This window comes from Neolamprologus brichardi, chromosome 11, assembly GCF_056152115.1.
Source record: "Neolamprologus brichardi isolate AB-2024 chromosome 11, ASM5615211v1, whole genome shotgun sequence".
NCBI lineage: Eukaryota > Metazoa > Chordata > Actinopteri > Cichliformes > Cichlidae > Neolamprologus > Neolamprologus brichardi.
The window spans coordinates 30253250-30277500 of NC_142114.1; the positions used below are offsets into that span (position 1 = coordinate 30253250).

Here is a 24251-nt window from a genome sequence, read left to right on the forward strand (position 1 = left end):
CCGGTGTACTTCAGACCCAGCAACACACTCAGACACAAACTGGTTCACCTGAAAGACAAAACTCCAAAACACAAACTTAACAACGTGGTGTTTGCTGTACAGCAGCGAGGAATGTCCAGACCTCTACATCGGAGAGACCAAACAGCCACTTCACAAGCGCATGGCACAACACAGAAGAGCCACCTCCACGGGACAAGACTCAGCAGTCCATCTGCATCTAAAGGTCAAAGGTCACTCTTTCGAGGATGCCAACGTTCACATTTTGGACAGAGAGGACAGATGGTTTGAAAGAGGAGTGAAAGAAGCATCTATGTCCACTGTGAGCGACCATCTTTGAACAGAGGCGGTGGTTTACGACACCAACTCTCTGCCATCTATAATCCAGTGTTGAGATCCTCCCCAGACGCCTTAACGCCCACTCACATCCTGGGCCATCTGACCTCAGGAATTCGCATGATAGGGTGGGGCCAGGTTTCCCAATGAGCTCACCTGAAACCCTGGCTGATTGGGACCCACACCCAGTTTCACACCTCGGCTTATGTGGGATCTGGGACTCTCCACCATTTGACCTTAGAACTGAAGAAGCTTCTCGGATGAGAGGTGAAACGTCTTCAAGCAACTTAAAGAAGTCCAGATGCTTTTCTTTGCAAGCTCCTTAGACTTTCTATGACAATGTTTGTATACTTATTAAAGGTATCATTTTTGGGCATGTCAAGTGTACACCACTTTGTTTTCAGCTGGGAGTTGTTCTGAAAGTGCCATATAAATAAATTTCTTGCTTGCTTACGTTATGCAAATGTGCTGTTGTTGAGATTGGGGAAACTCTGCAGTCAGCTGAGACTGAAGAAGTCACCTGGATAAGTGACGAAATGTTTCTCCCACTGAAAACGTCAAAACCAGATAAGCAGGATCAATTTTTTGGGACTTACTTCTAAAGTTCATTACTTGCTTCTTTCACGTCGCTCCTCCAGGCCCTTAAACTTTTTTACTTTAAGTTCAGTGGCCTCATCTAAAAAAACAAACCTGTTGGGCCTGACTCACAAAGCTGTGGCTTGTTAAAAGCTGCAAGTTCTCTCTTGTTTGGAGAGTTTCTATTTGAAGACGCCCCGCTCTCTCTCTCTTTCAATCAGTTTGTGTCTCTCGTCCAGGATGAATGTGTTGCTCTCCGTCTCTCTCTGGCTTGCTCTGATCATGTTGTCCTGTTGTGGTGAGTGACCTATGACCTTTCACATATCTGTTTTAATTACCTGCTTTTGCACTCAAAGGTCTGATATTGATCGAGAGATTCATGAAGGTTTTATCGGCTCTCAGAAGAAGTGTGTTGCAGTCTTTCAGTTACAGGTTGAAGAGTTATTGTGAGTTTTTCGTTTGGCTTATAGACTGAAATTGCTAAACAACACTGTAATCCACAACATCTCTTTATAAACCGCTCGTGGACTTGCCCTTGAACTGAAAGCATAAGCGACTTGCTCCATGATGCTCACGGTTGTTGACGTCTTTCTCTAAAAATATGTCGTAGTGAACCAGGTCATTTCAAGGTGCTGATCTACTTTATTTGACATGTTGTTGGCATTAAGGATAAAATTTGTTAAAAAAAAACAAAAAAATCTAATGACAGCATAATCTATCTGCATTAAAACTAAATTTTTGTCATGAAATAAAAAAACATTTCTGAACAAAAAGTCATATTATAGCAGGCTGCACTGCAAAATGTGTGTATGAGTGTATTCATGGAACTAAGTGTTCTTCTTTGTAGTCAAGCCTCAGAAATGTGGGTTTGGATTAAGAAGAAAACAGGAAATGAGGTGGCTATGATGTAGCTATGTGGGTATAACATGCAAACACTGTGAAATCATGCAGCCTAGTCATGCAGTGCATCCAGAAAGTATTCACAGGCCTGTCTGTGAATGTCCTTGAGGTGCTCAGAGTCCAGGCTTAAACATGAGTTAGCATCTGAAGTTGGCCTGCAGGAATGCTCGCCATCCAACCTGTTAGAACTTGAGAGGTTCTGCAAAGAGGAATTCTGCCCCAAACTGACATGTGTCAACTTTTGAGGTGAAAAATTAATTTAATATTTTTCAAATAAGACTTCAACATAACAATACGCATGAATATATGTTGCAGCAGGTAAAATAAGTGTTGAACTCTAAATGGTGCAACTGACATGAAATTCTCACCAGATGTTGGTAACAACCGATCCACACAAGCAAAGAAATAAAACCATTAGATGTTCATAAGTCATGTGTGATGATGAAAAATGAGACGGGGAAAAAGACGTGAAACATGACACCAGCTGAAATCTATCTGTAATTAGAAAGCAATCCTGACAGACCTATAAAGTAATTAATCAATCTGATCAATCACCAGTGACCACTGATCAGTTACCATTGATCATTGATCAACAGCTACTGATCAATGGCCATGAGTCCCATTCACAGAGAGTTGGTCAATGGCTGCAATCACAGCATGTAAGATGGTGACAGATGTACCCTTAGGCCCCCTCCTCCATTCAGAGATGGTCTTTCCTTTTTCACGTAAATGGCCTCTTTGACTCCGCCCACAAGCCAGCGTTCCTCCCTGTCCAGGATGTTACATCCTCCCGGCACTTAACAGCGTAAGCTATGTTACTCTGTTTGCAATTTTTCTGCATGTGTTTTGGGGTTTAAAAGCCACGGAGACGCGATGTTTAGAAAAAAGGCGTCTCAGCTGTTCCAATAATCCGGACACAAACGGCATCACTACGGGTTTTTGCTCAGGCAGCAGTTGTCCTTCTCTCCTGGATCACCTGGAGCTTTCTTTAAGTGCCTTCCCAGCTTTGACAAACGTCCACAGAATGATTTCCTTGTTTAACAAAACTCCTTCACAACATCTAACCGAGCGAAGAACACTTTCAGAGGCACATGACTGTCAAAATCTACACCCAGAAGGCAACTTCTGTGCTTGTTTGTGCTTTGGTATGAACCTTCCAGATCCCTCAGGTCATCTGGATCCGGTCTTTTATCAGTTCCCAGAGTCAGAACCAGACACGGAGAAGCTGCATTCAGCTTTTATGCTCCTTATATCTGGAACAAACTCCCAGAAAGCCTCAGATCAGCTGAAACACTCAGTTTATTTAAATCCAGGTTGAAGACTCACCTGTTCTCAGCTGCATTTGAATAAAGCACCAAATCCACACTTTTAAGCTTAAATGTCAAAACTTACATTTTAACTACTGATTTTATCTGTTTTGATTTTTGATTTTATATAGTTTTGTTTGTTTGTTTGTTTGTTTGTTTGTTTGTTTGTTTGTTTGTTTGTTAGTTTGCTAGTTTTTTTTTGTTTCCGTTTTGTTTCTAATATATCTGTAAAGCACTTTGAATCACCTTGTTGTTGAATTGTGCTATACAAATAAACTTCCCTTGCCTTTGGTTATAGCATCGTTCCATCAGGTCATTATATTGTTTCTATTTAATTTTCATCACCAGGCAACAGTGAGAAGGAGGGCTCTCCCAAAACAAGAACGTTTGATTACCCGGAGAATAGCACTGAGTATGACTACAGTGACTACGGTAACGTCAGAGCACCTGCACAGACACTTTGTTTAGTAACACAAGTATTACTGAGCTGTACTCACAGCAGCTTCTGTGCTTTCTTGTGTCTTTTTAGATAATGAGCTCGGCCTCCCTAACAAGGTGAGTCGTCTTTTTTTTTCAGACGTATTAGTAAAGGACAAATTTGCAATATTTAACTTAAAGCTTCCTTTCCTTGTTTTGTCACGTACTGTACGTCATGTAATAACAATCAGATTAAACACAGCCAAACTGTACGTGTGTTTAACATCAGAAAACACAGATTTTTTTATGTTTGAGCTTAAATTTGTATTTTTTAAACTTCAAATGTTAATATTGGAAATAATTAGTAAAAAAAAATCCGACTTTATATTCAGGAGGTTTTAATTTCTGACAGTTTACTTCAACTTTGACTTCAACAATCCTAAAACTAAGCACAGCTAACCAGAGATCAGCCATCAGTGTTTAGTCGATTTTTATTTTTCCAACATTACTTCAAAAGTAAGAGTAAAGCTGGCGTGTACGCCCGTCACTTACTTGTGGCTTTTTAACTTTCCTGCAGACGCTTGATAAACAGAAATGAAAGTTGTTGAGTTTCTTCCCGTCTGCATGTTTGTGGTTTTGTGTGACGTATGTGAGAAACACCTGAACTCAAACACAAGCCTGTGAGCTTGTTGTAGAACGATGATGTGGAGCACCTTTGAGCTTTTATCATCTCAATATGGTGAAAATATCTGAGTGATGTTCGCTTCATTGAATCTGTGCTGTGAAGAATAAAGGAAGCTGTGAAGGAAATAAGGATTCTGATGTGGTACCAGCACGCCATCTGTAACAAACTCATCACTTATGTTGATGACACTGACTTATTTTTATCTGATGACAGAATTTTAATGACATTACAATCCATGACTGTTGGCAGCATCACCCACAAAAGAAGCGTCATCAGAAAATTCCAGCATTTTTAACCTTTGAGTTTGGGCGTGCATGGCTGCCAGTGGCCAGTTTAAGTTTCCTGAGTATAAAAACAATAAAGTTTATGGCGTGAAATTTGTGCCAGAAGAACATTTCTGCATGTGTGTTTGTGTCATATCAGTCAAATAACTATTTGACCTCTGTGTGACCTCTCTCAGGCTTCAGGGATTGGTCAGCTGAAACTGCTGCCTCTGCTGGGATTGGTTGTCCATCAAATCTGGAACTGACTGTGGGCGGAGCAACGACAGAGATCAAAGTGATGATAAGACGGCCATCATTGAAACACTGTGTGAAAATGCAACAAAAAACGACATTAGCTTGCTACCTGTGATGAAAACTGTAATAAAACGTGGAGAAAATAAAAGCTTTTGACGTTTTGATTTGTGAAGTGATTGTTTGTGCGTTTTCGATCAGCTGACCTGAATTATGTTAGTGTGCCTAATAATTATCAGCACTTACTTCTCAACTTCTTTTAAAATATTTTGCATACAAGCAGGTGAATTAAAGCTTGATTTAGTGTCTTTCTGCTGTACATCCTTCAGATTAGTGATGCACCGATACCGATACTGGTATCGGGTATCGGGGCCGATACTGTAAAATGTGTGTGTACTCATACTCGTAAAAGTTAACCGATACCATGAACCGATACTAACTTATTTCATTAATCAGAGGGTGGCTTGTCATTTCTGTTGTAGTTTTTTAGATTGGCCACTAGGGGGACATCCCGCGCTAAACAGGCACAGGGTTAGGCGAGTGAGACTTGCAGCTCCAGATAAAGAAGAGAAACTGGAGGCTGCTGTAGCTAGGCTAAACAAAATGTCAGCAGTGTGGAACAGCCAACTTTAACTCAGGTTTTGGAAAAGCGATGAAAAATGTCAAGAGAAAATCCACGGGCAGTTAAAATAACAGAGGCTCGACTCATTTTATCGCTCTGGATGACCGGCCAATGCCGGTCGTGGAAAACATAGGATTGCACCGTCTTCTCAGCATACTCGAGGTGCGATATGAAATTCCCAACCATCCACACATCAGGGAGATAATGGTGCCAAAACTTTCTGAAGAGGTAAAGACAAGCAGTGTGTGCGCGATGTCAGTCCTCGGTTTAACGGCACAGTGGACTGATGATCCACGGGCAGAACGAAAGTATTCGTCAATGCCAAATACTTTCGTTATTTTGTTTGTTTGTTTACAATATGGACACTCTGCAATAATTTAAAAGTTTATTTTATTCTCAAACCTAATTTGTATTTATTTTATTCCAAACAGAAGTGTTTATTTATTATTCTGAAAGCTCGGGACAGTGCCAATAGTTCAGTGATATTTTGTAAAATTACAATGTGGAGACTCTGCAATAATTTAACAGAAGTGCTTATTTTTCACTTGAAATTTTTTTGTGGTCATTTTTATTAAGATATTATTTATTATCGGCAGAGAATAAAATAAAACCTGTCTTCCAATTCATTGTATTTGTGTGTGTGTGTGGTAGAAGTATCGGTTTTTGTACTCTGTATCGGCAAATACTCAGATCCAAGTATCGGTATCGTATCGGTTTGTAAAAATTGGTATCGGTGCATCCCTACTTCAGATGTTAGACTTAGCAGTAAAATTAAAGCGTTATTTAAAAGGCTGTAAAACCACAGCCAGCCTTCTTTTCCTGCAGTGACAAACGAAGCAGAAATGAAAGTTGTTGTCTGCGCTGTGCTGTGTCCGTGTTGGTCGTCAGAGCTGAAAGGAACAAAAACATTGCAAGTTTAACGGCTCTGCAGGAAAAAGGATAGAGCAGCTGTTAGTCTGTCCAGCCTCGTGTTAGAAATCATCTTTGCTCTTCACAGGTGATATTTTCTGAAAACTGAACTTCCTCCAGCCATCAAATGTTGTTGTTTTTTACGGTTACTTTATGAAGCTAATTTGTAACCATGTTTTATTGTTGTACAAATCTGCTTCATGGACACTCGTTACTGAAATATTTGTTTTATTTTATAAAGAAAATACAATTTTCTATTAAAGTTGAGCCATAAATCAAACATTTCTAACCAAGAAAATATATTCACCTTTTATTTAATCAAATATAAGTACAGGGTAAGTGTCAAAGAGCAACCAGAGGCCAGAACTCCAGCAGCAAGAAGCTCTGTACAAAGTTATGAGCGTCTAAGAGTAAGTGAGTCAAACACAGCAGAGCTCCTGCAGCCGCTCAGCACCACAGAGACTCTGGATCGTTCAAGCTCAGACATGTTCAAATAGTTTTGGTAAATTGTCCAAAGAAATTATGTCACTCAGCAGGTTTACCGGTTTTGTTTTGTTTTTTAGAAACGCTGCATAAGCAGGAGGAGAAGGAGGGTGCAGCCCCTCGGCCGGCTTCCAAGAAAACTTCTTTACTTAGAAGAAAGTGGACGTTTGATTCAATTATGTTTTATTCATGTTGCTCCAAATCACAGCAATAACAGCCGCCTCAGAGTGCTTTACATTACAAGGTAATTATTTATTTTATTTTCATTATTTTCTCATCTGGAAGCTGGTTTGAAACTCGAGTCTGAGTGAAGGACCCGGCACACTTCTTCTTACAGCGCTCATTAAACCAACGCAGACTTTATACTCTTCAGAGTCTGAGCTGCTTTTCTCTGATCAGGTTGTTCTGAGAACAAAAGCTCAAACTTTACGTTGCTGAACCACAACCGTCGTCCACATGCTGCCTGATCTGAGCCGAGCGATCTGCACACTATTCACTTTTATAGCCGTGCAGATGATTACGTTGAGGGTCAGAAAGCTTCATTGGTCCCAGGCCTGTATCACTGCCACTCAATTCATTTGACTCGTCATCAGAGATGGGCAGTAACGCGTTACTTGTAATGCGTTACTGTAATCTGATTACTTTTTTCAAGTTACGGGTAAAGTAAGGGATTACTATTGCAAAAAAGGTAATTAGATTACCGTTACTTTCCCGTAGGAACGCTGCGTTACTGCGTTACTAAAACCGTGATTTTTTTGCGAGAATGTCTCATGACAGTGACGTAAGCGAGTGCGACGTTCGTGACAACAGCTGTGTGCAGATCAACAATGGATCATATATCGAGTGCAGAGAGAGTATGAGCGTGCAGCGTTTAAAGCGTGGAAGTACTGACCTTACTTTGAGTTTGATTCCATAAAAAGTGACAAAAACATTAGTGTCCGTTGTGCGTGGGAAGAAAACTTCTTTTTACAGCAAAAAAACGCCAAAACTTCCGAGCAAGCACCGAGTAGCTACGACGTAATGGGAAACTCACAGAGAAACTCGCGGATTCTTCCACTGACCGCTGCACACCTGCACCAGGGTAACCCTCCGCCTACCCCACTCCTGCTTTACAGGTGAAAATAGAGCAACAGGACCGCTAGTCTTTGACTTTATTTATTTTCTGCTGTGTTTTACTTGCATCTATTTGAAAGACTGAGTGTAAACACACAAAATATTTTATTTTATGTGCTGGAATGTGCAGAAAATAGGTTTAAATGTTAAACAAATTTCTTCCAGTCAGAGAATGTTGCAGATAATTTAATTTTTGCTTGATGCATAAAGTTAAAAGATTAAAACTAATAAAACAAGTTTTAAAAAGAGACTTTTTCATTTGATTACATTTTGTATGATGATTATGCAGAAAAAGTAGAATTGGGCTGAAAAATCTATCACTTTATCACCTATTCAGGTTGTAAATCGTGTTTTTAAAAAGTAACCAAGTAATTAATTACTTTTCAGAATAAGTAATCAGTAAAGTAATGGGATTATTTTTTTGGGGAGGTAATCGGTACTTAGTTATTGATTACTTTTTTCAAGTAACTTGACCAACACTGCTCCCTAAGCGTAATATTTGACGCTGGGTGACAAATCGTCAACATTTTACGCTTTTGCGGAAGGTCACCTTTCGCGTTCCTGATGAACGCCGCGGGACGTGACAAAACGTCGGTATACTACGCCGCGGGAGTGAGAACGGGCTGGTTTGTCCACCCTGGTTTTATTTGTTGTTGTTATGTGTGCGTGTGTGTGTTTAAGTTCAATTCAATTTTCAATTCAATTTTATTTATATAGCGCCAAATCACAACAAATGTCGCCTCAAGGCGCTTCATAGATACAGAGAAAAGCCCAACAATCATATGACCCCCTATGAGCAAGCACTTTGGCGACAGTGGGAAGGAAAAACTCCCTTTTAACAGGAAGAAACCTCCGGCAGAACCAGGCTCAGGGAGGGGCGGGGCCATCTGCTGCGACCGGTTGGGGTGAGAGAAGGAAGACAGGATAAAAGACATGCTGTGGAAGAGAGACAGAGATTAATAACAGATACGATTCAATACAGAGAGGTCTATTAATACATAGTGAGTGAGAAAGGTGACTGGAAAGGAAAAACTCAATGCATCATGGGAATCCCCCAGCAGCCTACATCTATTGCAGCATAACTAAGGGAGGATTCAGGGTCACCTGGTCCAGCCCTAACTATATGCTTTAGCAAAAAGGAAAGTTTTAAGCCTAATCTTAAAAGTAGAGATAGTGTCTGTCTCCTGAATCCAAACTGGAAGCTGGTTCCACAGAAGAGGGGCCTGAAAACTGAAGGCTCTGCCTCCCATTCTACTTTTAAATACTCTAGGAACAACAAGTAGGCCTGCAGAGTGGGAGCGAAGTGCTCTAATAGGGTGATATGGTACTACAAGGTCATTAAGATAAGATGGGGCCTGATTATTTAAGACCTTGTATGTGAGGGGCAGGATTTTGAATTCAATTCTGGATTTAACAGGAAGCCAATGAAGGGAAGCCAAAACAGGAGAAATATGCTCTCTCTTTCTAGTCCCTGTCAGTACTCTTGCTGCAGCATTTTGGATTAACTGAAGGCTTTTCAGTGAGTTTTTTGGACATCCTGATAATAATGAATTGCAGTAGTCCAGCCTGGAAGTAATAAATGCATGAACTAGTTTTTCAGCATCACTCTGAGACAGGATATTTCTAATTTTAGAGATGTTGTGCAAATGGAAGAACGCAGTCTTACATATTTGTTTAATATGTGCGTTGAAGGACATGTCCTGGTCAAAAATGACTCCAAGGTTCCTCACAGTGTTACTGGAGGCCAAGGTAATGCCATCCAGAGTAAGAATCTGGTTAGATACCATATTTCTAAGCTTTTCAGCGCCGAGTACAATGACCTCAGTTTTATCTGAGTTAAGAAGCAGAAAGTTAGTGGCCATCCAAGTCTTTATGTCTTTAAGACATTCCTGCAGTTTAACTAATTGGTGTGTGTTATCTGGCTTCATGGACAGATAGAGCTGGGTGTCATCTGCATAGCAGTGAAAATGTATGCTATGTCTTCTAATGATGCTGCCTAGGGGAAGCATGTATAATGTAAACAGAATTGGTCCTAGCACTGAACCCTGTGGAACTCCATAATTAACCTCAGTGTGTGAAGAGGACTCTCCATTTACATGCACAAATTGGAGTCTATTAGATAGATATGATACAAACCACTGCAGTGCAATACCTGTAATACCTGCAGCATGTTCTAATCGCTCTAACAGGATATTATGGTCAACAGTATCGAATGCTGCACTAAGGTCAAGAAGGACAAGCACAGAGATGAGTCCACTGTCAGAGGCCATAAGAAGATCATTTGTAACCTTCACTAAAGCTGTTTCTGTGCTGTGATGAACTCTGAAACCTGACTGAAACTCTTCAAATAAACCATTCCTCTGCAGATGATCTGTTAGCTGTTTGACAACTACTCTTTCAAGGATTTTTGATATGAAAGGAAGGTTGGAGATTGGCCTATAATTAGCTAAGACTGCTGGGTCTAGAGATGCTTTTTGAGTAAAGGTTTAACTGCAGCCACCTTGAAGGCCTGTGGTACATAGCCGATTATTAGAGATAGATTGATCATATATAAGATCGAAGAATTAATCAATGGCAGGACTTCTTTGAGCAGTTTTGTAGGAATGGGGTCTAAAAGACACGTTGATGGTTTGGAGGAAGTAATTATTGAAGTTAACTCAGAAAGATCGATTGGAGAAAAAGAGTCTAACTTAACATCAATGGAACTAAGAGTAGCTGTAGATAATATTACATCTGTGGGATGATTATTGGTAATTTTTTCTCTAATGATAAAAATTTTATTTGTGAAGAAGTTCATGAAGTCATCACTAGTTAACGTTAAAGGGATGGTTGGCTCAACAGAGCTCTGACTTTTTGTCAGCCTGGCTACAGTGCTGAAGAGAAACCTGGGGTTGTTCTTATTTTCTTCAATCAGTGATGAGTAGTAAGCTGTTCTGGCTTTGCGGAGGGCTTTCTTATAAAGCAACAAACTATTTCTCCAGGCTAAATGATGATCCTCTAAATTTGTGACACGCCATTTCCTCTCCAGATTACGAGTCATCTGCTTTAGGGTACGTGTTTGAGAATTATACCACGGGGTCAGGTACTTCTGATTAGAGACCTTAGTTTTCACCGGAGCTACAGTATCCAGAGTCGTACGTAGTGAGGAGGTGAAATTATTAACAAGATAATCGACCTCTGTTGGGGTAGCGTTCAGATAGCTGCTCTGCTCTGTGTTGGTACAGGGCATTGACGATGATAACAGTGGCTGGATTATATTCTTAAACTTAGTTACAGCGCTTTCAGAAAGACATCTACTTTGATAAAGTCCACTCTCCACTGCTGCGTAATCAATTATTGTAAATGTAAATGTTATCAAGAAATGATCAGACAGGAGAGGGTTTTCAGGAAACACTGTTAAATGTTCAGTTTCTATGCCATATGTTAAAACAAGATCTAGAGTGTGATTAAAGTGGTGGGTGGGTTCTTTTACATTTTGAGAGAAACCAATTGAGTCTAACAACAGATTAAATGCCATGTTGAGGCTGTCATTTTTAGCATCAACATGGATGTTAAAATCACCCACAATAATTATTTTATCTGAGTCACAGTATTATTTTTTCTGATGTAAATTAAAAATCACTGAACTGTTACAAATTCAGCTCTTTTTATGTTTATTTCTTAATCATGACAATAATTAGAAAAACAGTCCTAATGTTGTGTGTGACACATGGCTTACACGAAGAGCAGAGTCAGTGACAGCCTGTTTCACTGTTACAGACGCGGCTTCATTTACTTCAATAACATAAAAATAAACACATTAAACTTGCTCCATAGAGGAAGGTCACACCTGGAATTGGTTCTGGGTCAGTTTCAACCCAGTATCTTGAGTTCCTTATGTTTTGGTTTATTCTGCATGTTGGAGTGTTTTGGGGTTGTCTGGTGTTTTGATTATTTGTGAAAAAATATATTACTGTGATTCTGGTTCAGGGTTTTTGTTCGCAGGTTTAGTTTTCTGTCCTGTCTGCGTCCTCGTGTAGTGATCTCTCGTTTCCTGTTTTATTGTGAAGGTCTGCGTCTCATGTGATTGTGTTCAGTTTTACCTCTTGTCTCGTCTTGTTGATTACTCCCAGCTGTGTGTAATCTCCTTGTGTTTCTCTGTGTGTATTTAAGTCGCGTCCTCTGTCATTGTAGTTGCTGGTCCGTCTGTGTGTGACCACGTTTCATTCGTGTGTTCCCTGCCGTCATCGTCATGTACCATCGTCTTCTTTCCTTTATGTCCAGGTTGGTGTTCTTGTTCATGCTCAGTAGTTTAGTTCTCCGTTTTGCCGTTTGCCTATCTATACTTCGTGTTCAATAAATCACCTTCACACCTGCCTGCGTTTGGATCCTCCTTTACCTTTTCCACACGGCTCTTCTCACTCGCCGTGACAGGAATTCTGTTTAAATGTGGAAAACAGGCAGTGCTGAACATTTACAAAGAAAAAGATTTTGGACCCAAAAATATTTAAATGAGCATTTCTGAATATCAATAAAACATCTGCATATTTACCAAAAAACCCCAAACCAACTGCATGAATACAGGTGTGGATGTGTGTTGTAGGCAGTGTTCCAGTTGAACCTGTTCTCATGTTGGACAGATGTTGAGTTTGTGAGCTCCTCTCAACTTAACGTCTGCAATATTCCCTGAAGAAGCTGATTGGAGCATCACTGGATGTTCTGCTGTGCAGAGAAATAAAAGTGCAAACCTTTGCGCTACAGATGAAGCAGCTATTCGACTCTCATCATGGCAAAGCTTCTCTGAGTGGACTGTAGTTCCCGTTTACAGCCAAAAGGGGGCACTGCTGCACCTCACAGACCACAATGTGATTCGTCTTGATGCATCTCAATCATCCAGGTAAGTAAATCTCCAAAAGTTGATTCGGTTCATCTGGACGTAGCGTTTTGTGGGAGAAACATTTCGTCATCATCAGGTGACGTCTTCAGTCTCAGCTGCAGGTTTCAATCTTATAAACACATTTGCATAATGACTGAAACCAGCCCACTGAAGGAACAATGGACTGGGAGGTCAATGGTACTCATGGCTATTGATCAGTGGTCTTTGATCAATGGTCATGAGAATTTGCATAATTATGATTAGGGAACTGACCCCCCAGCCCATTGTTCCTTCACTGGGCTGGTTTCCTTCTTCTTTATCCATCCTGCTTCGTCTTTGTGTTGGTGCCACTGTCTCTCTAACATCTTCTAAACCTTCACGTTCTGATTTTTGTCTCTTAGTAATTTTACACTGCCTCTTCTGTTTGATCACTAACCTCAGACAAAAACAAATAAAAATATTTTATTACACAAGCAGAACTTAAACATCCAAATAATACAAAACTGCAGAGATGCTCAGATAAAAACAAACAAAACAAAACCTGCTGCAAGAATCCATATAAACAAACAGGAAGTGCTGCGGGCAGGTAGTTGATGATCGATCATTAGTGAGGTCATCGATGACACTAATGACCATCAGGAAGCGTCCCGCTGTCTGGTCCTGTGAGCCCTCAGCGGTCTGGAATGAAAACAAAACATGTTCATTATGTTTGACCTTAAAGAGAAAAACCATTCAACCTGTGGAGTCACGCGTGCAGCCCACAGGGCCGGGGCCCAGGTGGCCCACAGGTTTCTTACATGCTACGACAATTTCATGTAACTTTAGAGGATTGTTGTAACTTCTGGCTCGTTTTATTACCATGCATCCACATGTTCAAACCACTAAAGGTTCTTTAAAAGGGCAGAGGGAGATGCACGATGCTGAAAGGAAAGACTGCTCACAGCAGTTTTACAGGAAGTTTGTTTTGGTATCAAAACCATCAAACTCCTAGATGAATACCGAACCAATAATAAATTAAACAAGAAAACATAATTAATATAAGAAAATAATATTGAGTAATACATTAAAAAGATGAAATATTAAGTGTTCTGCCATCATCGTGATGAGTCTCTGTTCTCACCTGGTGGCAGGTGGTTCTTTCCTCCAACAATCAGTTCCAAAGATGAAGGACGGCCAATCCTAGTGAGAGGACCAGAATCGGCTGACCAGTCCTCGAGACCTGAGAGAGGTCACACAGAGGTCACAGAGGTCACACAGAGGTCACACATTTATATTTGAAGTTTGTGACACAGACACATTTTTAAAATATTTATTCTTTTGTTATTTTTTGTATTTTCATTCTTTTAAATGTTCATTCTCTGTATTGTGAAGCACTTTGTGATTTGTGAAAAGCGCTATATAAATAAATTTTACTTACTTACTTTTTTTTTTTTTTACTTTTATTTAACCAGGAAGATCCCAATGAGATTAAAAACCTCTTTTTCAAGGGAGATCTGGCCAAGACAGGCAGCAGCAAGTGTCTCACAGTTATAGAAATTACTCAATTAAACACAGGCAGCAACAACACACATGCAAAAATAAATGGAAAATAAAATAATAAAATAAAAATCAAACAAAAATTTAAAAATTCAGTTAAAATGACAATCAATCTAATTGAAACAGTTGCATGTTGTTGACTTGACTTAGTTTAGATTTAAAAGCACTTAATGAAATGAATTCAGCCTTTTCTGCAACGACTGTATCGACTGTAAAGTGTGTGTATTTAAAATATTAACTGTAAAAAACAATCTTTTAAAACTTTAAACTTGTCCTCCGACCAACAGCCAGCTGAGCAACATTTGTCTGCAGTTTATACAGAGAAATAAAAACAGTGTTTAAAAAGACTCATTGCTGACCCCTCGTGGTGAAGCGTGAAGAGAATTGCAGGTAGCTAGTCTAAGGAGCTTGGAAAGAAAAGCATCTGGACTTCTTTAAGTTGCTTGAAGATGTTTCACCTTCATCCGAGAAGCTTCTTCAGTTCTAAGGTCAAATGGTGGAGAGTCCCAGATTTAAACCCAGTGGGAGTTTCCCCCCACAGAGGGACAAAAGGACCCCCTGATGATCCTCTAATCGCCTGAGCCGAGGTGTGAAACTGGGTGTGGGTCACAATCAGCCAGAGTTTCAGGTGAGCTCATTGTGAAACCTGGCCCCACCTTATCATGTGATTTCCTGAGGTCAGATGGCCCAGGATGTGAGTGGGCGTTAAGGCGTCTGGGGAGGATCTCAACACTGGATTATAGATGGCAGACAGTTAGTGTCGTAAACCACCGCCTCTGTTCAAAGATGGTCGCTCACAGTGGACATAGATGCTTCTTTCACTCCTCTTTCAAACCATCTGTCCTCTTTGTCCAAAATGTGAACATTGGACAGAGAGGACAGATCGAACCAGCTGTTTAAAACAGGGGTGTCCAACTCCAGGCCTCGAGGGCCGGGGTCCTGCAGGTTTTAGATACTTTAAAAAGTAGATATTGTTCTAATTTCCATCTTTTTATTCTTGGTCAGATTCACTGTTCACAATAATCCTTATTATTCTTTTGCAGCTCAGTTCATCCTCTCATAAACAAAAGATTTAAACTACTCTTAGTGTGGCTTCTGTGCTTGACATGACCATACAACGAGACCTGTGTGAAACTGAGTGTTTCTGAAGCCTGAGACTCACAGTGATTGTACGTTTCAGGTTATGTTTCATTGTGAACATTGATTTAAATTAAATACTATGATTCTGTCTTTTCCCAAAACACCAAGGAAGGAACAAATAAAAATGTGATTTCTCATCGTATTCCTGGGATTATACACTTTATTTTCGGAAACCTCATTTGTGATGGTCGTGGCAGTGGAGACTTCATTGTCCTCTGTGCTGTTTGTGGTGTTTTGAGCCATGGTCACTAAGAACACAGGAAGCACAGATAGTGCTGTCAGTACCGCAAAGTGCTACTTCTGTTGCTAACAGTCGCTATGCTGTGTGGCTCCTGCGCTGTTACCGTAGTAGTAGTCAAAGGTGGCGTTGTAGTCATAGTCGTCATCGTAGTCAGGCGTTGTTGTTGGCGTGTAGTTATCATCTTGAGAATTTCCTGTGGAGGGAAATGAAGAAGAAACAACAACGTGTTGAAAGATGGATTTAAGGGAAAGAGTTTTTTTTTTTTTTCAGTGTATAAAACGTAGCATCAAATAAGTGAAATGTTAGCATAAAACGCCTGGTCCGGATGAGCTGCTGAAGTGTCAGACAGGCTGGTCTCAGTATTTCAGACAATGACACGAGTCCCAATTCATGTCTCGCCCAACACGTTCTCACTCCCAAAGCGTAACATTTTACGCTAGGTGACAAATCGTCAACATATTACATTTTCGGCTACCCACCACATTCCTAAATGACGACCTTGGAAAAATGAGGAAATATGAGAACCGTATGGACTCAATCTACACATGTTCGCTCTTTTTCTTCAAATCGCTTAGAAACACGCTATTTAACATCATTAAAGTCATGGTTAACCTCGGGAAAAAGGTTATGGTTAGGGGCTAGGGATAAGGTTAGGTTTAGGGCTGGAATACAGGGCTGGAACGTTTATTACCGCGGGAGCGTCATTGCACTGGATTTCGGCCATAACCCGCCGCGTACCATAAGAACGCCGAAGGTCTCCTTTTGCGTTCCTCAGGAACGCCCCGGGACGTGACAAAACGTCGGCATGTTACGCCTCGGGAGTGAGAACGGGCTCGTCTCGCCATGCTTCCTGTTTTATTTTGAAAGTCTCTTGTTGTTTGTCTCTTGTTCAGTGTCTTTAGTTTTGCTTCCGTGTGGTGTCATGTTCATTGGTGCCAGCTGTGTTTCCACTTCCCTCATTCTCTCCTGTGTATTTAAGTCCTCAGTCTCTTATTTCACGCTAAAGTTTGCATGTACTTGTTTAGTTTCATGTTCCAGTTTTCATGCTTGGTTATGCCCCTGCCCGCCCTGCCTTGTTTTGACTAATAAACTGCTCGCTTTTTGTTATACTTAGTTTCTTCTCTTCTGCGTCTGCGTGGCAGGAAGCATGGATTTATCCTGCTTTGTGTCAGCGGTTCAGGCTGGAGATGCTGAGTAATCGCGTGTTGGATGTGATGAAGCTTTTCTCTGCTGCAGACACACATCCTCATTTTATTATGAAAAGAAAATCTAAGTGACTGATATCGTGGACTTCAAAACTCCTGTATAAAAGAAAAAAACTGAGGTTTACCAAAAACCCCTCTCTCATTTTCTCTCTTTGTTTTGTTAACTAATATCTACATTTAGGTGGATGTGACTACCGACAGTCCTGCTCATGTACCAATGAGACGGTGACTAAAAATCACTTGAGAGTTAATGATTTGCAGCTGAGATTGCACTCCGATTACACACTCGGGGTTAGACTCGGGGGACTTGGCGGTAATGTGATCACCTTCCTGTGGTTGTATTTTTAGACCTCGTTTACCAGAACAATCGGCCACTTCTGGTTTAACCGTCTGTTACGCACATTTTTAAAGACCTGATCATGAAAGAAACGATCATCAACAGAGCAAATATTATATTCCCTTCATGTTCACTTCTCTGTGTTCACAATACAAGACCGAAACATTAAGAACTACAATTTAGCCTTTTTCTTTAACCTTATGGGAATTACAGACATTTCCATTTATATTTAGTCTCTAAACTAAGAAGGACAATTTTGTCCAGAATTTATTTTTATAATATTTTATAATAGATATAAAATTCTAGGATGTATTAGGAAGAACCGTCATCTTGTTATTTAGGTTTGGACGATGTTTCCCTCCAGTAAACTGGTTTTACCAAAGATTGACACATTCAGGAGGAAAGCTGGAGAATAAAATGGTTCCAGTTAAAGAGCAAAGGAGGGACAGATACTGAAATGACAAACTGCAAGAATAAATAGTTTATAAAGTTATGGAATGAATAAATCTGAGAAAAAAAACCTGCTTTCTAGTTTTCATGGTAATATTTTGAATATCAACAACAGTTGGTGTAAAATGTTATCCAGGAAAAAACAGAAAAACACTTTTATTGTAGGACAATTAATGAATCCAGTTGACACCATGAGTGCAACAGCAGAGACTCTGAGAGTGAAAGTGTTCAAAACATTTCGTCATCAGGCTGTGAAAATGTGCCGCAGCACGCTGGATGAACGAGCGCTTCGTCTCATTCTGACAGTTTGGCTCAGAGACTCGCCTCCCTCGGTGAACTTGCATGTTTAGATAAGAATGAGGACTCAAACGCTCCTCCTCCACGGCCGTTACAATACGGACTGAGACGTGTCGGGACCCGCAGAGTGAACTCAGGAACTCAAAAGAGCATTTATGGTCAGCTTAATGAAGTCAAAGCTCACTCCGTTAATGTTCTTGTAGGAATCCTGAGAGGGTTGGCCTTTAAATACTTAAATGTTTTAATTATTTCTGTAAAAAGGTCACGTATTTGGGGATGGGGGGGGCTAAAACTTGAAAAACTTGAAGCAGGACTTCAAATTGACTGATTCTTGTCTACTTGCATCCACAATTTTTGCAGATTGTTGAATCTGTCAGCAGGTGATATATCTCCCATCTCCGTCCTCACCAGCTCGCAGGTCCCAGCAGGTTGGGAAACTCTTGCTAACTGCGCGTGTTTAACACAGTTGTGGAAGTGCAGATCTGCACGTCCACATGTTTTAAAGTCAAAATGATAAAACTGGTCCGTGCATTACTTCTAGTGTGCAGCTCCTCATCAGTCTATTTGACTCACTTTTAGTTTATTCACCAAATCTTGCTTAGAGTCACAAAAACATGAAGGCTTAGCGTTAGCTACACGCTGAGGTGGCAGAGTGTTGGTGCAACGGGTGGAGAGTCTGGACCTGATCTTCTCAGACACACTGGGGGGGTTTGGAGTTTGTGTGACCCATCGGTGCCCTGCAGGCTGTGCGGGAGATTACAGAATTACCACCATGAAATGTTGTAACAAAGCAAACGTGTTGGTAACTGTTTCTGTGCTATTTGATGCTTTGATCATTTTGATCTCAGCTCTTTTTTTATGTCATAAGCAACTAAAGTTACTGGTTGTGACAGCTTGCTGGTTCGTGATAATGAAATGTCTCATCTGTTCGTATTACTGGACATGAAGACTCATGTTACACACATTTTGATCTTTGTGTTTCGATGGTATCGTTGACAGACTGTGAAAGCCGAGACTTTCTGTCTGATCTCATCCAGGAGACAAAGTTTCACAATTCAGCTTGAAAAAATTCACTGGAGGGCAAAAATGAATCAACCTGCAGCTCGCTTACAGCTGGATGTACTCCGACTAACTCCCTTCATTATCTGAAAACACTAAACTAATGGAGACATCGAAAAGGTTCAGATGAAACCCAGATAAAGCTTTTTCCATCTTTACCCTCAAGACTAAGCTAAGTTAATCATATCCTGGATCCATTCATTAGTTTTAACTTTTAGCTAATTTTTTTCTTTTACTTGTTTGTCTTAGACACAGTATACTAGTCAGATACTTATATGTGGAGATATAACATGTTTAAAACAAGGTATGGCCTCCTCCAGATGTACTGCAGGCAGTCACCCTCCTGCATGTGGAGAGCATGGTTTGCTTTCGCTCTCCATTTCTGGATGAGTGCAGCCTACAGGTGTGTGATGGTAATGGGCTGTGGCTGAATCTCATATCGCATCAACCCAGTGAGTCTCAGGCATGTTTAATAGGAGATATATCAGGTTTAAATACTGACCATTGGAGTGTGTGAGTGTATGCTCCTGATCCAGAAAGGCCTGTGTTGCTGTGGCAGTGTGCTGATTATAGATGGTAAATGGCCTGTATTTATATAGCGCCTTACTAGTCCCTAAGGACCCCAAAGCGCTTTACACATCCAGTCATCCACACATTCACACACTGGTGATGGCTACATTGTGGCTACATTGTGGCTACATTGTAGCCATTGTAGCTGTGGCTATGTACCGACGCCCACAGCTACAATGGCTAAAATGTAGCCACAATGTAGCCACAGCCACAATGTAGCTACAATGGCTACATTGTGGCTACATTGTAGCCATTGTAGCTGTGGCTACATTGTGGCTACATTGTGGCTGTGGCTACATTGTAGCCATTGTAGCTGTGGCTATGTACCGACGCCCACAGCTACAATGGCTAAAATGTAGCCACAATGTAGCCACAGCCACAATGTAGCCACCCTGGGGCGCACTGACAGAGGCAAGGCTGCCGGACACTGGCGCCACCGGGCCCTCTGACCACCACCAGTAGGCAACGGCTGAAGTGTCTTGCCCAAGGACACAAGACCGAGACTGTCCTAGCCGGGGCTCGAACCTTCCGATTACAAGGCGAACTCCCAACTCTTGAGCCACGATCGCCCACGCCCACCAAAGCATAGCGGCACTCATCATGACTGTTGTCTATAATGTGAACCAATGCTACAAACTCCACAGTGGAGTGTTAGAAAACAAATTACCAGTCACGCCATTGACTAACATCAATAAACACTGCTATGCCGATGATACTCGACGGCCTCTCCTGCCTCACTGATGTAGATACTGTACTTATGTATTCAAATGTCCTCCAACTCAGTTCCAGTGTGTTTGACCTTGATAGCTTCTCTAACAAAGTCCGTCGGTACATCGCCCTCCTCGGCAGTAACAACGTTCTCAATTATCCAGGTAAGGAAATCTCCAAAATTTGATTCTGTTCATCTGGACGTCACTTGAATGAGTGACAGATGGTTCTCCCACTGAAATCGCGACGTCCAGATGAACAGAATCAACATTTGGAGACCTGCTAAGAAGCCCGTTATCATCTTTGGTAACAGACGCTTATTTAAAGAACAAAAAGGAAGAATTACATCTGAATTTTGCATCTTACATCTCAAACTCATCCAGTCTTTTTGCCTTCACCTCAGAAAAATTGCAAAAATCAAACCTGGAACTTACTGTCAGTGTTCCTGTGACTCATCCTCCACAGCTGATCTCTAATTGGTGCAGAATCCAGCAGCCCGACTGCTAACTAAAACTAGCCAGTGCTCACATATTTATCTTATTCTTGCATCCCTTCACTGGTTTGCGGTGAAACACATACAGTTACTGACAGGCGCCTGCTTCTGTCACTGCAGATGGCCCCTTCAGTCGTATAACCAGGGTCTCCTAACTTCAGTTCAATTCAGTTTTATTTATATAGCGCCAAATCACAACAAAAGTCGCCTCAGGGCGCTTTATATTGTACAGTAGTACTGTCCCTCTCTCTGATTTAAAAGCAGAATGTGGGATGTTGGAATAAATGTTGTTTGATTGATTGTATGTCTATTTATGTGTCTCTGTGTTCAAATATCTATACTTGAATTTAATGTTCAGCTTCTTCTTAATATTATTCAACTGGGTCGTTTGGTACCGGGCCACGAGAGAAAGGTTTTTATTGTCAGCTCGGTTTCCCTGGGTCTTTTCCCGTGTTGTAGTTGTGTGTCTTATTTTGAAAGGTTGGAGACCGCTGATCTAAGAGATCAAAAAATGTGCTAAGAAATTAATTTAAAACAAAGATTGAAAGCATATTTTAAAAGATTTTGCTTAGTGCACATACAGAAGATTTCTCCGTACAGGTTTGGGAGACGGGCAGTTCAAATATCTATGGATGTTTTCACAACTGACAGAAAGCCGCGTACTGTATGAGACGGAGCGGCGGATTGGCGCAGAGATAGAGTTCAACTTTCCATTTACAGATCAGTGTGTGCACGAACCCTCATGAGCTTTGGGAGGGTCTGAAACAATGAAGTCACACATGAGTGGCTAACATGAGAGAACATGCTTGTGTACCACTTTCCAGCTAATCATTGGGACAGTTCAGTCTGTTTAAGTTAAGTCATATATCAGTCAACAGCAGTACCCACTGACAGTCACACCACGTGCATCAAAGCTGATATTCCACCTTCTCAAATTACTGCCGTGGAGAAGCAGCTTCTTTGAGTCCCAAGCAGTCATTTGAGATCAGGAAGCCTCCTGGGTGCTTTTTGCCCTGAATATTTTCTCACAGAAGATTTCAGTATAGAATCAGAACTCGCTGGACAGACTGCAGATCTCGTCTGGCCTGAGATGGGCTTTGGTTCCCCGGGGGAAACTAAAAATTCTTTGCTAGGAGGCAGGATGTAGTCTGCTGGCACTGTGCCTTTACTGTTTCTACATTTAATATAATTTTTCCTCTGGGTCATTACTGTTAGAGCTGCTGGTTCTGGGCCCAAGGTCAGTCCCTGAAGCTGAGACAATGCAAGTGGAAGAGAATCATCTGGATTGAGGGCTGAGCCATGCGTCCGATTGGAATTCATGAAATATAATTTGGAAAGGAAAATAAAGGAAAGGCTAATTTTAGCTCTATGACTGCTGTCACGTCGTGTGTGTTTAAGTGTGGAGCTTTTTGAGTTTATACACAGGAGCCAGGCCAAAGGACCAGACGCTTATTTAGAGAACAAAAAGAAGAATTACAGCAGTTTCAGCTCTCTGGGCCTCACCGTCTAACCACTGGAGACTTTTAGAGGAATGATCGGTCTGTTTAATGATGCAGCTAATAACGACCCTCAGGAGACATCTAACTTATGACAAGAAGACAAAATTATGCTGAGATTTATTTATTTGTTTGTTTGTTTGAAAATCCACTTCATGAGAAAATAAAGATTTGTTCCATGAAGTGGATTTCTCATGTCTGTTTATAATCTGACAACAGACTAACTACTGTCAAAATGAGTGTAGTGGAAGAAAAGGTCCTAACACGCTCTACTGATGACACCACCAATCAGAAAGCGCTTCTTTCATGGCTTCTTTGCCATGGCAACATGTGGCGCCTTGGACAAAATGTTTGCTGCAGACGTGAAATACACTTCCTATTGAAAAACATGAGTTACGTGCTGACTATCAACCCGAGGAGCAACACAGTAAAAGTCCCAACACGCTTGAGGGACCACACACTCAGCAACCGTCACTCCTCAGGCGAAGACGCGACCATGAAAGCAAACAGGTCTGATAAGAGCTTCATCACACTACATAGCCCCGAACTCACCCACCCTCTTCTTAAACACCTTTTCAACATTCATATCATTTTATTTTTACGGAGCCCCACGGAGGACATGGGAGAAAAAAAATTAAGACGGACTTTTGCGAGATCTCACAAAACAAACTCGGGATCTCACAAAACAAACTCGGGATCTCGCAAAACAAACTCGGGATCTCGCAAAACTTTTGCAGGATCTCGCAAAACAAACTCGGGATCTCGCAAAACTTTTGCAGGATCTCGCAAAACTAACTCGGGATCTCGCAAAACTAACTCGGGATCTCACAAAACTAACTCGGAATCTCACAAAACAAACTCGGGATCTCGCAAAAGTTCTGCGAGATCTCGCAAAAGTTTTAGCCGCATTCTTCGGACGCTGGCTCGAAGCCGACCGGGAGGTCGAGGCACGATGTGCCGGGAAAGCGGTGTTCCTCCCGGCTGTAGTAGGTCTCCCGTTAGCTCGAAGCTAACGGGAGGCAAAACTTTTGCGAGATCCCGAGTTAGTTTTGCGAGATCTCGCAAAAGTCCGTCTTAATTTTTTTTTCTCCCATGTCCCTTGTGGGGCTCCGTATATTTTTAATAATAAGACAAAGTTACATAAATAAAGTTACTTTTAATTCAAATGTAATTTTTTAACTTTAATGTTTAATTCTTCAACAAAATGATGATAATAAAGTGTAAGGAGAGGTGATGTCATATCGGAGGGGTGTGGTTAGGGTTATGTACAGCCATAAAGCTGTCATCACTGCATTTCCTGGAAATTAACCCACAACATGGTGGCAGAGACACAATTTTACTCTTAATCTGAAGATTGTACCAAATCAACTAAAGTGGGCGGATCTTTGAAAAGACCTGATTTTCCTTTTCAAAGATCCGCCCACTTTAGTTGATTAAGGAACAAATGAATAACTAAAGGCTGATGTGATTATTTTGACCCAAGAGCTGATCTTTAATCTTTGACACCATCACAAATGCACAGAGTGACAGGTAAGGACATGTAAGAGCTGCAGGAGGCTTTTTACAGCATGATAACCTGTACCTGAAATAAAGCAACACACCTGTCAGCAGCTGGGGCCGACTCCCTGCATGAATATTACATTTTAGCTTGTTTATCTGTGCTCTGCTTTCTTAAAACCTCCCTGATACGGGGGCAAAAGGCAGGAGATCAGTTAGGCTTGGGGCTTAAGAGGTTAAACTGAAGATATTTACAACACAGACACTGGAACTAGTTTAGGTCAAAGGTCGCGGGTCACTTACCACGGCAGGACGGCACTACCAGAGCGAGCCAGAGAGAGATGGAGAGCAACACGTTCATTCTGGACGAGAGACACAAACTTTCTGAGAGAAAGAGAGAGAGCGAGAGACAGCCAGAGAGAGGGAGGAGGTGTGTCCTCAAACACACTCACCGAAAAGTAAATTCTTCCCAGCAGAGAGAATTTACAGGCCTTTAACGAGTCCTGA

At 41.2% G+C, this 24251-nt stretch overlaps 4 long non-coding RNA genes across 4 annotated transcripts; 1 reads left to right on the forward strand and 3 right to left on the reverse strand.

Annotated features, from left to right (window-relative positions):
* The first annotated feature begins 1051 nt into the window (after positions 1–1051).
* LOC148100719 (uncharacterized) lies at positions 1052–4900 on the forward strand. Its single transcript, XR_015719751.1, has 4 exons — positions 1052–1207; positions 3465–3548; positions 3646–3671; positions 4679–4900. It is a non-coding gene; the product is annotated as an uncharacterized LOC148100719 (long non-coding RNA).
* A 3698-nt stretch (positions 4901–8598) lies between these two features.
* Positions 8599–12593, reverse strand: LOC148100720 (uncharacterized). Its single transcript, XR_015719752.1, has 3 exons — positions 12392–12593; positions 11943–12278; positions 8599–8796 (listed from the first exon to the last, which is right to left on the reverse strand). It is a non-coding gene; the product is annotated as an uncharacterized LOC148100720 (long non-coding RNA).
* A 570-nt stretch (positions 12594–13163) lies between these two features.
* On the reverse strand, positions 13164–13963 carry LOC148100721 (uncharacterized). Its single transcript, XR_015719753.1, has 2 exons — positions 13836–13963; positions 13164–13393 (listed from the first exon to the last, which is right to left on the reverse strand). It is a non-coding gene; the product is annotated as an uncharacterized LOC148100721 (long non-coding RNA).
* Positions 13964–14928: 965 nt separating this feature from the next.
* On the reverse strand, positions 14929–24170 carry LOC148100722 (uncharacterized). The gene is made up of 3 exons (XR_015719754.1): positions 24048–24170; positions 15736–15825; positions 14929–15639 (listed from the first exon to the last, which is right to left on the reverse strand). It is a non-coding gene; the product is annotated as an uncharacterized LOC148100722 (long non-coding RNA).
* Between the last annotated feature and the right edge of the window lie 81 nt (positions 24171–24251).